Here is a 15,701-nt window from a genome sequence, read left to right on the forward strand (position 1 = left end):
CATCAATTGTGTGATCCAGTGTGAGAGCTGTAGTGTCTTAATCCATAATATCTGTCCAACCAGATATTTCTGCTATCTACTAGTTCTCTACTAAGGGCCTGACTCTGATCCAGTTAGGAAATCTTCCTGATCTAATCGGTTTGGAAATGGTTCCCGACCAACTTGATTGGGAGAATCCGACCGACCGAGTATGATGCATCCGGATGCTTCCAGATACGAGTTGGTTGGACTCCCATTGACTTTAATGGGAGCCTATGTTCCTAACCGCATCGTAATCTGGCCCTCGGTTGGAAAGACACGTTCCTGATCCGATTTGGAAGGAGCAAATGCCTTTAGGAGGCCTTCCTAACCACATTGTAATCGGGTCCTAGGTGGACATGCTTTCCTAACTGGATCGGAATCGGGTCCTAAGTGTGAGAATGGTTTGACTTTTTATTTCCCCACCCTGCCCCATTCACAGACATTTTAAGTCATATCGCATCTCTGTAACTGTACTTGGAAGGGTAAAGATAAGAGCGCCACAGAAGATAACGGTAAAAGAGAAGAATAAGGTTATATACTTCTCTATAAGCAACAGTAGCATGTGTCAATATATGTACCTACTTTATGGCACGATCTATTGCACCTATGTTTTTTTAGCAATTCTAAGACAATTGAACTGTGTAATACTCAAGTTTCTACCATTTTACCAGGTTTTCTTAAAGGTGTGGGTGAACCCCAATAGAACTGGGAGGATCAGACTTATCGGACGTACTGAAAATATTGAATATTTGATGACCTTCTCTTTACAGAGCTTCACATATTTGGATTAGACCGACATTTCTGTTAACAGATGGTCGACGGTCTTCAACTTGAGCACATAGTATTTGAGAGAGCGGCATCCCATTTCAGTAGAGGTGAGATGGAAGCATTTATTTTGAGAAAAGTACCATGATTGCTACTCACACTGGTATCAGCTCTAACATACTCTGGTTACTGTGTTCATGTCTTTCAGTGACTACTGGCGATATTACACCTGTATGAGTAGGTTTTTCGAGTTGATTCAGGTTTTTTGCAGCAGATCGCATTATATTATAGGTGAGAACCAACACAGGACATTCCACTGTCAGATTAATGACTTTCAAGTCTATCACAAGGTCTCACTGTTTGTTACCTCTACGTTTCAGAGTTTTTATTTGGCATACAAGCTTGTGAGTCACTTTCAGCTACACGTTGCAGGTATTCCATAATTATTGTTGACTTTTAAGACTTTGAATGGACACTCATGATGAGACTGTTTACACTAACAGGCACATATATGTCTGGTGCCTTCACATAACACTTTGTAATCGGTTTTCTGTCTGCTCACCTTTTTTTAGAGAGTCATTTCACATTTCACATGGCCATGCTTCAACCTTTTGATTCTTGTCACTCTAATTCTTTGTAGCTGTACTTGACATGGACCACGCATATTCAAGAACCCACCCCCCTCCCTCCGGATGATTGTTATGTTTCTTCATTGATATGTAGTATCAATATTGATTTTGTTATATGTTGTCTTAGATTTCCCCTGAAGAAGGGTGCAAACAGCGCCCAAAATGCATTGGGATTTGCTATTGACAAGCTTGTAAATCGACGCTATTTGAAAATTTAAGAAGTTCAAGTAACAATGCTTTTGAATAAAAGAAGCAACGCACTACGCTGGATCATAAATGTGTCTTTAAATTGATTTTGCATCTTTGTATGAATTGCATATTGTTTAAATGTCATTTTGATTGGTTCAGTTAATTATGTTAAAAACAGTTTTCACTCAGCAGGAGTGAACAAAGGTAGTGCAGATTCTGTCTAGGACAGGTTGTCCTAGTTTTCATGAACTTTCTAAAAGTGACTTTTTCATAGTTATGATTTAAAATCCAGCTTTACCATTATAGAGGGTTTTAAATTACAATTCTTTAGACACCAAACTTGACATCCCCACCTGCTCACAATATCACTTGTTTCTGAAATGGAGAGGCTAATATATTTGGCCAGTCTCCCATTAATACCCTCATACATTACCTGTTTCCTCATTACCGTTATCACATCCTGAAGGAATCACTTCTTCTGACTACAGAAGCTTACCAGGGGAGGAGGATGTGTGCTTTTATGGGAATTTTCGTGGTTTTTACCAGAAAGAATTATTGAAGCTTATCAAAAGGATCATTTTGCACCTCTCTGTCAGTTTTCTATTTGGCCTTTCTTACCTGGAGGATTTTTCTTGGTAGTCATGGCCATGGCTTAGAGTCTTCCCATGTTCCTATGAGGATCCTCAGAATAAGGGATAGCGGAAACATATTTTATGATTGGATCTATGTTTTAGTAGACACCATGAAAGTGTCTTAAAATATTTAAAGCGCAATACAAAAGTTAGAAAAGTACAGATGCAGCATGAAATCATTCAGCACAAAGAAGTACATTTCCATAAATCTTATACAAATAATGCCGTCATGAACAAACATCAGAGGAATAGACTAAGGGCCTGATTTAGAGTTTGGCGGAATGGATAATCCATAACAAAAAAGATTTGTATTCTGTCCACCATATTACAAGTGCATTATATACTATGACAATTATTTTACAGTGGATCGGATAACAGGCACGTTTGTGATGGACTAACCTGTTCTCTGAAGTCTAAATTAGGTCCTAAATCTCACATGTGCAGCAAATCAATAGAAAATCATGAACATCTCTAGAGAAACCCCAGAACCTCAGCCCCCCCCCCCCCCAAATTTAAGGGGTAATATATGTTAGCATTATTACAGCAAATGTTTCATGTTTTTAAAACGTCACATAACCCTAACATCTTAGCACTAATCGATTACATGAATATTGATTCGTCCTTTCTGACTTAATGTCATCCAAAGGTGTCAGAACAAATGAGTTACATAAACAAGAGAGAACAATTGTGAATGAATACAATACAGTGAGCTACCAGGAAGAGCCTTGGAAAGTAGCTATAGGCTTTGTACAATAAGTTATTCGAGAACAACATGTCATAGACTCATACAACTACACAGTTCACATCTGCGTGTGGTGTCAAGTGAGAAATATATACACAAAATGAACATCATGATACAGCAGCCATTTTAACAGAGATTGTGTTAGGGTCTAACTGAGGCCAAGTTAGACTAAGCCAGAAAAGCACATTAAAACACATCATAATTATGGGCCATATTTTCAATGAAAATGATAAGTGCGTGCTGCCAGCCATTTGGCATATTTACAACAATATTTGGTATCCCTGTCCCCTCCCTGCGCTAGCGCATAATCGGCTGCCATGCGCCAGCGCAGGCACCCTTGCACCATGGTGCAAGGATGACAGCGTCGGGGGAGATTTATTTTTTTGCAGGGAATGATACCTTCCTGCACAAAAACAGTCAATTGAAGTGATTTCCTCTTTCACGCGTGCTGTGGAATTCAGCACACATTGAAAGAGGAAAAGAACGAGGAGAAATGTAAACATTTCTCTTTGTTGCGCTTCGCTACTCCGCCCTTGGGGTGGCGTAGCATTCTGATGCATTTCCATGTATGCAAATTTCTGTAAAGCTGGCATTGCATCAGAATACATGGGTGTTCTGTGAGAACACCAACAGCAACACCGTGTCACGCCCCTTACATGCAAAGAGTTGTGTGAGAAGGAGCGATATTTACAAGCACACTTAAAGCCAAGCAGGGTGACTTTAGGTGTCCTTGTAAATTTCAGGCAGAAGGTTGCACAACCGGTGCATCACACAACATGACGCAATGAGTTTAAAATGAACGAATGGGCCCCATTGAATACCCAACAGCTAAACTTTCATAAATGAATATCAATATTTGAGTGCTCTCCTTTTGTTACAGCAACGTGTATCACATGCCCCCGCAGCCCCAGTGGCACAATGGGGCCCCACCCTTCAAGGGGCCCCCAAACCTTAAAGGTACCCCTATTTAGACCAATCTTTCATGGGCATTCAGTCCAGCGCCAATGTATATCTGTGAGACTCTGGCAGAACCAGACTGGCCGTAGCGGGCACCGGGCAATCCCCCGGTGTGCCGCACGGGTGGGGGCCGGTTTGGGGCCCCTGGGGGCCATTTTTATTACAGGGCCGTTTTTGCAGCATAGCTGCAAAATCGGCCCTGTAACAAAATCGGCGAAACCCGGCCCTGGCAAAGAGCTCGGCAGCACCCACAACACCCCAATGGGGAAGGGCACCCGAGCACTTTGCTAGGGCCGGTTTTGGTTCCCAATCTGGCCCTGGACTCTGGGGTCCCGAACTGACGGTTCAACGTGAAACTGTTCAGATTAGTTTCAAGGATTTTGATCAGGTTTGTGCAAGTGTACGAAAAGTGCATCATCTGAGTAGCTTCTGTTCCATTAACGACAGTAAGGTTACCACCTAATATACCATGCCAACTTCTCTGAAAGTGCCTGCACCAACCTGTGGGTAATGCCCCGCCGCTTAGCTGTCTTGTAACTTTCAGATGTGTTCTGAATCTGTCACATGTTCATCAGTTAGAATCAGATACTAAAACAAGATAAATGTTCAGAATTAATATGAAAGCATAATACCTCATCCGCCCTAATGCCTGGGAATGGGTCACTTGCAGTTCTCAAAAAGATCTAAGTTTAGCTATACAAATGCATTGCTTCTTTCATTATTCCTACTTAAGCATTTGGCCAAGTACGGTGATGAAAAACTCATTTGTTTTCGTACACTGTGAGAAAATATGCTTTTATGAACTTTTGTGTGACTGCAGAAAGTAAATTAGTTTAGTTGATGAAATTGTTTGATTTATAAACTATTCTTCATTTTAAACCCAGCCTTTGTGCGCTCTCATGCAGTCAGCACTTTCTCTTGGAAGTTGATTGAAATAACCTTATTTGGATAAACAAATTAAATCTTCAAGTACATTTCTAAAATTTGCAGGGATATCATAAAGTAAGCAAAAGAAAAAACAGCAGAAGTGTTTTAAAGAGGTAAAATTATGGTATAATTCCCACATTGAATAAGCAATGCGATTTTAAAGACAAAGGGGCATATGTACAAGAAGTTAAAGCTGCATTAGCAGCACTTTTCCGATGGCTTTGCGGCGATATTTTTATCGCCATATTTTCAAGCTGCCGCTAATCTCTGTTAGCGGCAGTTTTCGGCAAAAACATCCATTCTAAAGATCGCCACTTCTGTTAGCAATAATGACATGCAAGGGAAGCGTTGCCGTGCAAAAATGGCGGCTAACCACACTTTGCGATATTGACAAGGGGATTCTTGAAGATTGTAACACCAAAAAAACTGCTGCTAACTGCAGTTAAAGGCAGTTTTTAAGAGCAGTAAATAGCTGGTCTTAAAAATAGAGATAAGCCTTGGGGACTCATTTCAGCAGGTTTTGGTGCCGGGCAGCTCTGCAAGCAATGTTGCTGCGCTGCCCTGCAACAAAACTACAAGTCAGGAATGCGCACCATCAATAAGATAGTGCACATTCCTGGCCCTCAGTCATGAAAAGTGTTGCAGCGCTGCGACAAGACAGAGTTGCAACACTTTTCACTACCCCCTTCTTGCGACACTAAGGTGCGCTGTATTCACTAAACAGTGCTTCATGACGTATCTGTCTGTGCTAAAGTCACACATTGCTGCAGTCATGTCACAACCATGATGTAACTCCAGCAATGCAAGAGGCCAACCTATCCCTGTGGCACTTCTTCAACCTTACGCCGGTCATGGGTAAGGTACTGACGCAGTGCCGTCCTTGAAGGGTGCCAGGGTGTCGGCTCAGTTGGAGATCCATCAGTGGCGGTTGAGCGCTGCAGTGTCATCGTCTATAAGCGTTGGCAGAGTGAATGGGTAGTTGATGAGACGTTCTTCGGTGGCCTTGATCCAGCTGCGAGGCGGGGTGATGATGGCGCTGGTGTACGGTGGGCACGGTGAAGACATGATGGATACAATGATGGTCGGTCTAGGAGAGTCCGGTGGTGTGGCTGTAGTTGAAGTTCCTGCTGGACTTCACAACGCAACTCCAACAACGCAGATGCATTTACATTGCATTCCCTTACAATGCATTGTGAGGACAGTAATGTTTTTTTTAAGTTTTGGGGTGGGTTTGGGTTTCTGGTGTCGGAGATGAAATTTGGTGTGTGTTATGGGGTAACATTGAAGTTTTGGGGTCAATTATGACTATTGAGGTGTGCATTTGGGACAAATATGATTTTTAGGGTGTGTTTTGGGGGCTCAAAGATGAATTTTAGGGTTCAGGGTGTGCTTTGGGGTGCAAGGGTTAGTTTTAGGGTTGCACTCACTGAAGTGGGAATAGTAATATTTACATCTCCGCTATCCAACACCTTCCCTACTGTTGCAATATGCCTAGTATTAGTAGGCATTGTAATGGAGTGAGATGTAATGGTATGTGTCGTAACCTAATATATACCTTTGGTACACCAGCGGTACGCCCGCTGCACATGACCGCGCAGCGTCCGCCATTGAGAAGTGCTGCAGGGGACCCTGGACAGCTGGGAGGTGGGAAACGCAGGAAAGGACACTGGATGGGGCATGGACGTGGGTTTGTGTGTGTGCAGCGGGTGTTGTAAATATTTGAATGGAGAAATCTTACCTCGAGGCTGGGTCCTGTGTCTTTGTTGCTCCTGCTCGCTTGAGTCTGCTTCCAGGAAAACGAAGTAGGCAGCCAGGCACCCTCCCCTAAGCCAATTACAACAATGCATGGTGGCATTGGGATTGGTCATTGGCGCCGGGACAAGGCATTCAGCCAGGGCTGGAGGAGTGGACATGACTGCTGTGGGCTGCCTGAGTGGACCGACCAAACAGTCATTGTGCACTTGAGTGGGCATGCCACTCAGTCCCTGCCCTGCTCCGTGAGTGAAGCAGCACTGACAACCCTCCCACCAGCAAAGCAAACATAGCACGATTACGTCAGGAAGTTATCATCATGTGATGATTTTTCCTCTTCTTGCACCACTTGAAAGCAGTGGGGTGACACTGTTCCACCATAGTGGATGAGCCACCACTGGGGCGACGTCATCCACAGGTGCTAGGCTGGGGCGACTTGAACCCCGGGCCTCCTCCGCTACGTGTTACACCTTCTCCTTACCTGGACAATGACACAGTGGCGCAATCCGCTGCACTCTCTCCAAATCTGTGACTCAGCCAGCAGGAGCCTCAGCCAGGTGGGATTTCACAAGCCTGGGTACAGCAGTCACTGAAAAAACCGCTGGTGAACCTCCTGATACAGTTGACATAATAGGGCCCTCTTAGGCATGAAGTTGCAGCGCTCCCACCACACAAGTTTGGTTCAGCTCAGGAGTCTCACCCTCCACAGCTTCTGGCCAGCGCAACATCATCTGGCTTATGATGGAGAGAGGCACAGCCCACTATTGGTAATCCCCTCCGTGCACCCCGGTGTAGTGGTGGATTGTAGTATGCAATGCAGACCTCCCGACGTTGGTGCTCAGGAGCAACTTTACCATTCACAGGGCCAAGGGTCTCAAACCCGTCTACTCACACAGGTCAGCAACGTGTCTCCATGCGACCTGCCAGACTTCACCACCAGGTACAGACGATTGCCGTGCCGCAATGTCTACCGCTACAACTTATCGACTCCACAGCTCCTCCGCATCCCACTCCAGGGTCCAGACGCAGGTCCAGCGAGGCATCCTAGCTCTAGGCGCAGGTCCAGTGAGGCATCAAGACTCCAGCCGTAGGTCCAGCGAGGCATCCAGGCTCCAGTCGCAGGTCCAGAAAGGCATCCAGGCTCTCATCCTGGTCATCCTGGATGTTGGGTGGCTTGAGGGGGTTGTTGATGTGTGCTACACTTGGCTGCTCCATTCTGCATTTCATTGGTGTTTTTTCCCTATTTTCTATTGGAAGTCGACTGATAAGCTAATGTTTCCAATAGAGGGGAAAAAACACACTTTGGGCTGACTAACATGCGTTTTTTGGCTATAATGGGCCTTTTGTTGGTTTTCGTCGGCTAACACCGGAATTCCTATCGCCATCATGCTAATGTTAGCGTCAGTTTTCACCGCTGATCCATACGTCGCTATGAAGGCGATAGTTTTCAGCGGTACACAGCGGTAAGAAAAGTGATGCTAACTCGCTTTGGCAATAGTTATCGCCAGTCCTTGTACAAATCCCCCCTAATGTCTTACTCTCAGACTTGCATATTTTATTTTTTGTAGAGAAAAGTACAGAAGGGTAATACAGTAAATCATTTTGTTGCGTATATATGGAATTCAAGAGATATATTTTAGCAAATATCCCTTAGAACAGTGAGTATTCTGGACTAGGAGTAAGAAAAGGAGTTAGAGTAAATGTAGTGTTTTCCATAGTTTAATTGTTAACAAAATGCCTTTTGTAGATTTGGGGCAGTTCAAGTAAAATAAAATGTCCTCTTTTTAAATTAACTCCTTATCCTGATCCTTTATGTACATACTATGAAGCCCCAACAAGTCTTTTGTATTTTTTACCCTAGTTTTTATACTGCATTGGATATTGAGGCCTCAGACATCACACTTCTATTGCTCAATATTCCATCATTTGTACAACAAACTGGTCACTCAAGCCATGATCATCTCCATCCCAGCAAGGGAAGCATGCAGCAGCCTAAGATCACAGGAGGCAAGTGCTCGCTTAACTACTCTTTATTTGTATTAGAAGCACCACTTGTTCATATATATCTGGGTGAGCTACAGTAGCGGCTCCTGGAGGGAGTGCTGCTGGCGGTAGGGCGGTGCAGGATCAGGGTGGGGGTATTAACTAAGGTATACGGCCGAACAGAGGTAAATAAACAAATAATTTAAAAAATGTCATTTCGCGCTGCATCGCCAAATGTGATGCAGCGTGCGCAACGAAATACGTTTTATTTATTTATTTGTTTACTTACCTCCGTTCAGCCGTATTCCGTTACTACCACCCACCCTGCTGCTCCCCCATCCCACTACCCGCAGCACTCCCTCTAGGAGCTGCTACTGGTGAGTTAGCCTCTACCCATGCAGCCCTGGTGTCCTACAAGCAAATGTCACCTTCCAACCCAGCCCAGTGATTTCCTCTTTTTTTGTCCTACCCACCTGGGAGTCATCATTGACTGATAAGATCAATTTACCTTCAGTCATTGGTCCCTATTCATGGTTCTTATTTCACCTCTACATTTCTACAATTTTACTGTTCTTTTGTCAAGTACCCCACAAGACTCACCTGGGCTTGTGAGGTGATCCCGCAGAGACGACAGTAGCCACCGCCCCTGGCCCCAACAAAACCCCGCGGGGAATAACGCCCGACAAGGATGAGGTGGAACCAGGGATGGGGGCCAAAGGAAGTGGCTTTGGTGGTAGGGACGTGGGATGGGTCTTGGCACAGCTGAGGGAACAAGGAACACCAGATTAGAGCTAGGGATTACGCTCGTGCTGTCAACCACCCCACAAGATACATGCAGACAGGAGCCCCTGTTTCTGACACTCACCACCAGGGTCGTTCGGGTTGTCTTCTAGAACAGGCCAATGCTGTGTCGTCTAGGAGCCCCACGTCCGTGGAAAAGGATATGAAGAAGGAGGCGCTTCTGCGCTTGGACCACCAAGGAACGAAAAGGAACTTAAAGGAAAGCGCTTCTGCGCTGCACAGCAGGTACTGACAAGAACTCCAGGGTAAGCGCTGTAGCGCGGCCCAAATGTACAATGCTCCCACGCAACCTGCGTGTAGGAGCCAAGCTGGAGCCCACCTGCGCCACTGCCAAGCAAGGTCCAAAGTATAAGGAAGCGCTCCTGCGCCTTGGGCAAAACAACAGAAAAACAAAACGTGGAAGTGCGCCTGCACTAGGAAGAGAAACCCGCAATAGCGCTCCTGCGCTACTGCAAACAAAGGAACAGATGCTTGTAAATAGCAGCGTGCCAGAAGCAGCTGCTTCAGGACACGTATCAGCAGCGCTCCAGCGCGGCTGACAGGAACAGGAACAAGCAGTCACGTAGCGCGTGAGGAATGGCAGCGTTACCGTGACCTGAAGAACCCTCGTCGTCAGCTGGGCTCAAGCGCGTCTGTCTGGAGGAATCAGAAGCACCGATCCGGCGGCCACACGCACTTTTAAACGTGTGGCCCGGAAGTGCTAGTTGCGGGGAGGACTAGAACGGGACTCTCCTCCGGCCGGAAGTGAGTATCCCAATGTCTGTGGTGAGGACTAGAACGGGACTCTACCTCCGGCCGGAAGTGAGTATCCCGCTCTCTGCATGCATCCTGCGGCGCCCGGGACTGCGGAAAGCCGCCACACGACAGTACCCCCCCCTCAAAACAGAACCCCCCGGGGAGTCAGAGAAGGGAAGCAGGGCGGGGGCTCAGAGGGTGGCTCAGATGGAAAGCACGGACCAGAACAGGGGCATGACGTACATGGGATCGGGGTTCCCAGGACCGTTCCTCAGGACCGTAACCCTTCCAGTCTATGAGGTAGAACAACCGCCCCTTGGTACGACGGGAACCCAGAATGGCCCTGACCTCGTATTCCACATGGTCCTCCACCACCACCGGAGAAGGAGGAGAGGGGACAGAGCAGCCGGGATGGACCGCACGCAAAAGAGAGACATGGAAAACCGGGTGCATCTTCATGTGGGCCGGGAGCGACAGTCTCATGGCCACTGGATTGATCACCTTCTCAATGTCGAAAGGACCCACAAACCGAGGCAGCAGCTTCTTGGGACCATGCACGTTGAGATGACGGATGGAGAGCCACACCTTGTCGCCGGTGCGGTACTCTGGTTCCGGCTGCCTGTGAGCGTCAGCGTGTGACTTGTAGGTGTCCTTTGCTTTGGCTAGCTCGAATCTGGCCAGTTGCCAGAGTTGACACAGAGTCTTGTGATAAGCCCGAACCGTGGGTAATGGACTCTCCGCTGGAACTTCCCACGCCGAGGTGCGTGGGTGTTTCCCTTGAAGACAGAAAAAGGGGGACATCCCTATGGCGGAGTGTTTGCTGTTGTTGTAGGCGTACTCAGCCATCCATAGTACATCAGACCATTCCCTCTCGACAGAGAGCAATAAACAGCGCAGGTATTGTTCCATGGTGTGGTTGGTTCTTTCCGCCTGCCCGTCTGTCTGGGGATGGTAGGCAGAAGATAGACGGACTTCCATCTCCATGAGTTTGCACACTGCCTTCCAGAATCGGGAAACGAACTGCGACCCCCGGTCCGTTATCACCACCTCAGGGACACCATGGAGGCGAACCACGTTGTTTACGAACACCAATGCCAGTTCCGCCGCCGTGGGAATTTTGGGCAGAGGTACGAAATGAGCCATCTTGGTGAGGTGGTCCACCACGGTCAGTACTGTGGTATGGCCGGTTTTGGTCAGCGGTAGCTCCACCACGAAGTCCATAGATATAGTGTGCCATGGGAAGGGCGGCACCGGGATGGGACGGAGTTGGCCCACTGGGGGCTCTGATCTGTTCTTGCCTAGCAGGCATATGGTACAACGGGAGACATGGTTTCTTGTGTCGTTTTCTACAGTCGGCCACCAGAACTGTCGTTGTATCAGGTCAAGCGTTTTGTGGTATCCCGGATGGCCAGCGATGGCATGGTCATGACACATCCGGATCGCTTGTTGTTGACAGGGTTCCCTTGGCAGGTACAGCCTGTTTCCTTTGACTAGGAATCCATTTTCTCGTACCACGCCTTTGTGTTCCTGCACTAGAGCGGCTGGATCAATTCCGTCCGTGTCTTTTCGTAACTGGGTCATGAAGTCCGTGGAGGCCACTACTCCCTGAAAGTGGTCATCCGAGATGACGGGAACTGGTTCCGTGTCGTCGGTGGCGTCCTCGGCCTCGTCTAATCTTGAGAGGGCATCCGCCTTGGCGTTGTCCTTTCCGGGTCGGTAGGTGATGGTGAAGTTGTATTCATTAAAGAACAGGGTCCATCTTAGCTGTCGGGCGGTCAGGGCGCGTGCCGAGCGTAAGAACTGCAGGTTTCTGTGGTCCGTGTAGATGGTGACCGTATGCTTAGCATCCTTCAGGTAATGACGCCATTCCTCGAACGCCGTCTTGATGGCCAGGAGCTCCCTGTCAGATACCGTGTAGTTCTTTTCTGCCGGCTGCAATTTTTTGGAATAAAAGGCCACCGGATGCAGCAGTCCGGTGTTGACGTCCCTTTGTGACAACACGCCTCCCAAGGCGTCTTTCGAGGCGTCTGCTTCAACCACGAAAGGCTGTTCGGCATCCGGATGTATCAGCACCGGTGCTGTGGTAAACCGCCTCTTCAGTTCCTGGAACGCTTCGTCTGCTTTCCGGTCCCAACAAAAATGCAGTCCTTTGCGCAATAAGCGCGAGATAGGTGCCACCATCCCGGAGAATCCAGTAATAAAACGGCGGTAGTAGTTGGCAAACCCCAAGAACCGTTGCACCCCTTTCACGGAGTCCGGCGTGGGCCAAAGAAGAATGGCCTCCACTTTCTTTTTGTCCATCTGTATGCCGGCGGGTGTGATGATATGACCCAGGAACTCCACGGAGGTAACGTGGAACACGCTTTTCTCCAGTTTCACGTATAGTCTGTTTTTTCCTAGTTGTCGCAGAACCGAACGCACGTGTTGTACGTGCTCGGTGATGGTCTGGGAGAAGATCAAAATATCGTCAATGTACACGATACAGAAGACGTCTAGGAACTCCCTCAAGACCTCATCAATGAAGTACTGGAACGCGGCGGGGGCATTGCAGAGTCCGAAAGGCATGACTTGGTACTCGAAGAGGCCGAACTTGGTCCGAAAGGCGGTCTTCCATTCGTCTCCCTTCCGGACCCTGACTAGATGGTAAGCACCCCGCAGATCCAGTTTCGTATAAACCGAGGCGTTCTTGACTTGGTCCAGGAGGTTGGAGATGAGCGGAAGCGGGTATCGGTTTTTCACCGTGATGGTGTTCATCGCCCTAAAGTCGATGCAGGTCCTCAGGTCCCCTTCCTTCTTCGATACAAAGAAAAGGGGAGATGACACCGGGGACCTGGAATGGCGGATGAACCCGTTTTCCAAGTACTCATCCAGATAGGAACGTAGATGGACGTTCTCCTTTTCAGTAAGGGAATAGATCCTGCTACAGGGCAAGGTAGAGCCGGGTATCAGATCAATCCGACAATCGAAGGAACGATGCGGTGGTAGAGTGTTGGCTCCTTTTTTGTCGAAAACATCAGCCAGGTCCTGATAGTCTTCTGGTACTTCGGCTTGAGACACCAACCCCATGCCTTGTCCTGATAATGACCGAGCTTGTATGGACCGGATACCATGCATGTTGTCCTCTTCGTAGCAGGTACTACAACAGTGTTCGGAATCCAGACTGATTACCCGTGAAACCCAATCGACTCGGGGATTGTGTTGTACCAGCCATGGCAGCCCCAGGATGACCTTAAACAGTGGTGCGTCAATGACGTCGAAGCTGATGGATTCGGCATGATTGTTTGTGAAGCACATCGTCAAGGCTTCAGTCTGATTCCTGATAAGTCCAGAGGTCAGATCAGTACCGTCGACGGCTTTAACCGTTTCTGGTTGTTTCTTGGGTGTCGTCCTCATTCCCAGAGAATGCGAATAGATTGTGTCGATAAAGTTGCCGGTGGCTCCGGAATCAAGCATCGCGATGACCTTCCAAGAGGCGCCGGTTTGGTTCCGCAAGGTCACTTCCATGCCTATGTGATGGTTGCCATCGAAGACTGCAGGGATCTCTGTAGTGCAGGAAGAAAAACCCAGAGGACGGACCCCCTTGTCTACTGGGTTGCTTCGTTTCCCGCCTGGTTTCCTTTCTCGACGGGCAAGGCGAAAGGCCGTTTGTTCCGTGGACGACTCGGTTTCACCGGGCACTCCCTAACGAAGTGTCCGCTCTTACCGCAGTAGAGGCACTGGTTCTGCTTCCTCCTTTTTTCTCTCTCTTGGCTGGTTAGGGCCCCTCTAACGCCGCCGATCTGCATGGGTTCCTGGGTGTCGCTTGACGAGGGAGCGTCCACCCTGCTTTTCTCGGAGGCCTTCTCAGAGAAGGGAAGGAAACGGTTGTCGCTGTTTTTCCCTTTTTCGGTTTTCCTCTCTTGCAACCGGAAATTCATCTTGACCACCATGTCGATGAACGGCCCTATCATGTCTGGTGGGTCGGGGTGTTGGGCAATAAGGTCCTTCAGGTCGTCATGTAACCCTCGATAAAACACCAACACCTTTTTGTCCTCCGGCCACTGCGCCTCTATGACCAGGCGGCTAAAGGTCGTGATGTAGTGAAGCAGATCACTGTTTCCTTGCTTTAACCCAAGCAGCTGGTTATCTGCGGCTTGTACGAACGTATGGCGAGCGAACATCCGTCGCATGGTCTCCTTAAACGTTGGCAAGTGGTTAAGCATGGGGTCATCGTTTTCAACCAACGAGATGGACCACTGCGCGGCGTCCCCGCCCATGTAGGACAGTATGAACGCCACCTTTGAAGCATCGTCAGGGAAGGCGGCTGTTCTGGCCATGAAATGCAGATGGCATTGGTGGATGAAAACCCCATACTTGGTGCTGTCGCCATAGAAACGTTCGGGTGGAGCCAATTGCACCGGGTGGGGCGTGATGACCTGAATAGCCGTGTCCTGACCGGTGGCAGAGGAGGACCCTCCAAAGGAGAACGTAGGCGGTCTAAGCAACCCCTCTGTTCTGGTTCTGGGGCTAGGAGTGGTTCCCCAAGGGTTGGTGAAGCCCGCCGTCACTTGGCCCTGTAGGGCCGTCATGTCTTGGCGTAAGCTGAGGTTCTCTGCTTGCATGGCAGCCAGCATGGTTGCTATGTCCTGCAGGGTGACCTCCGTGTCTCCCATGTCGTCTGGGCAGGATGTGAGTACGTAGGCTTCTGATTCTGTCAAGTACCCCACAAGACTCACCTGGGCTTGTGAGGTGATCCCGCAGAGACGACAGTAGCCACCGCCCCTGGCCCCAACAAAACACCGCGGGGAATAACGCCCGACAAGGATGAGGTGGAACCAGGGATGGGGGCCAAAGGAAGTGGCTTTGGTGGTAGGGACGTGGGATGGGTCTTGGCACAGCTGAGGGAACAAGGAACACCAGATTAGAGCTAGGGATTACGCTCGTGCTGTCAACCACCCCACAAGATACATGCAGACAGGAGCCCCTGTTTCTGACACTCACCACCAGGGTCGTTCGGGTTGTCTTCTAGAACAGGCCAATGCTGTGTCGTCTAGGAGCCCCACGTCCGTGGAAAAGGATATGAAGAAGGAGGCGCTTCTGCGCTTGGACCACCAAGGAACCAAAAGGAACTTAAAGGAAAGCGCTTCTGCGCTGCACAGCAGGTACTGACAAGAACTCCAGGGTAAGCGCTGTAGCGCGGCCCAAATGTACAATGCTCCCACGCAACCTGCGTGTAGGAGCCAAGCTGGAGCCCACCTGCGCCACTGCCAAGCAAGGTCCAAAGTATAAGGAAGCGCTCCTGCGCCTTGGGCAAAACAACAGAAAAACAAAACGTGGAAGTGCGCCTGCACTAGGAAGAGAAACCCGCAATAGCGCTCCTGCGCTACTGCAAACAAAGGAACAGATGCTTGTAAATAGCAGCGTGCCAGAAGCAGCTGCTTCGATCAGCAGCGCTCCAGCGCGGCTGACAGGAACAGGAACAAGCAGTCACGTAGCGCGTGAGGAATGGCAGCGTTACCGTGACCTGAAGAACCCTCGTCGTCAGCTGGGCTCAAGCGCGTCTGTCTGGAGGAATCAGAAGCACCGATC

The sequence above is a fragment of the Lissotriton helveticus genome, chromosome 5_1 (genome assembly GCF_964261635.1).
Source record: "Lissotriton helveticus chromosome 5_1, aLisHel1.1, whole genome shotgun sequence".
In the NCBI taxonomy this organism is placed as follows: Eukaryota; Metazoa; Chordata; class Amphibia; order Caudata; family Salamandridae; genus Lissotriton; species Lissotriton helveticus.